Raw genomic sequence first — 1,086 nt, forward strand, 5'->3', positions numbered from 1 at the left:
CGTGGTCCCTTTCGTGGGGATGCTCTCCTAAGCTGCGAGGACCCCCAGAAAGCTGCGAGGAACCCCCGAAACGCTGCCGAGAAAGGTGCGAGGACAAATCCCGAGGGGCGAGGGGCTCCGGCAGCGCTGATTGCTCATTAACGCTAATCACCGGGAGCCCTGCGAGGTGTGTGGGGAGGGTTTTGTTGGAGGTGAGGGACCGAGGGACACCCCGAGGGACATCCCAAGGGACATTACTACTGCCCCGCGGGGAGGAGTAATCATCACCTCCTGATAATGTTGTTCTGTCACGACGGGTTTCCGTAGTGTAGCGGTTATCACGTTCGCCTCACACGCGAAAGGGCCCCGGTTCGATCCCGGGCGGAAACACCAGTTTTTCTTCCTTCCTCTGTCGGAGTGAGGTTTTTTTTTTTGTTGTGTTTTCTTTGGATTCGTTTTAGGTTTTTTTCAAGTTTTGTCGTGTTTTTATTTCCCTAGCCCTGGCAGTGTTCAAAGCCATGTTAGACAAAGCCTTGAGCAACCTGCTCAAGGGAGATGTCCCTACCCAGGGCAGGGGGTTGGCACTGGATCACCTCTAAACTCCATTCCAACCCCTAAAAATTCTAGGAGTCTGTGAGATCTTTATTTCCCAGCCGTCCCCTGCGATATGAGCGAGAAGGAACAGCACCACGTGCCCCACCACCGCCCAGCGCCCGTGTCCCGCCGGATGAAGCGCAGCCTGGTGAAGCCGACGAGTCTCGATTCGCTTCGGAATCGATGAAAAACGGAGTGAAAAAAATTAAAAATGTTAAGGGACAAAAAGAAAAAGCGAAGTTGCGTTGGCCGGGAATCGAACCCGGGTCAACTGCTTGGAAGGCAGCTATGCTAACCACTATACCACCAACGCCCGATGGGTTGGTGTGGCCCAACTGCACTGAGCAACCTCACCCGGCTGGACCAAACCATTCCGCGGGGGGGGAGAGGCTAATGGGAGATGAGAAAAGCACCAAAACTGGCGATAAGTGCTGAGTTAGGACCTGTCACTGACCCTGCGGTGAGGGAAGAATGTGCTGAGGGCAGAGCTCGTTGCTGTATACGACTCCCTCT

The 1,086-nt window shown here is 54.6% G+C and overlaps 2 non-coding genes across 2 annotated transcripts; one reads left to right on the forward strand and one right to left on the reverse strand.

Moving 5' to 3' along the window:
• The first annotated feature begins 296 nt into the window (after window positions 1-296).
• Window positions 297-369, forward strand: TRNAV-CAC. Its single transcript has one exon. It is a non-coding gene; the product is annotated as a tRNA-Val (tRNA).
• Window positions 370-814: 445 nt separating this feature from the next.
• On the reverse strand, window positions 815-886 carry TRNAG-UCC. Its single transcript has one exon. It is a non-coding gene; the product is annotated as a tRNA-Gly (tRNA).
• Window positions 887-1,086: the final 200 nt, after the last annotated feature.

The sequence above is a fragment of the Acanthisitta chloris genome, unplaced genomic scaffold, assembly GCF_000695815.1.
Source record: "Acanthisitta chloris isolate BGI_N310 unplaced genomic scaffold, ASM69581v1 scaffold1230, whole genome shotgun sequence".
NCBI lineage: Eukaryota > Metazoa > Chordata > Aves > Passeriformes > Acanthisittidae > Acanthisitta > Acanthisitta chloris.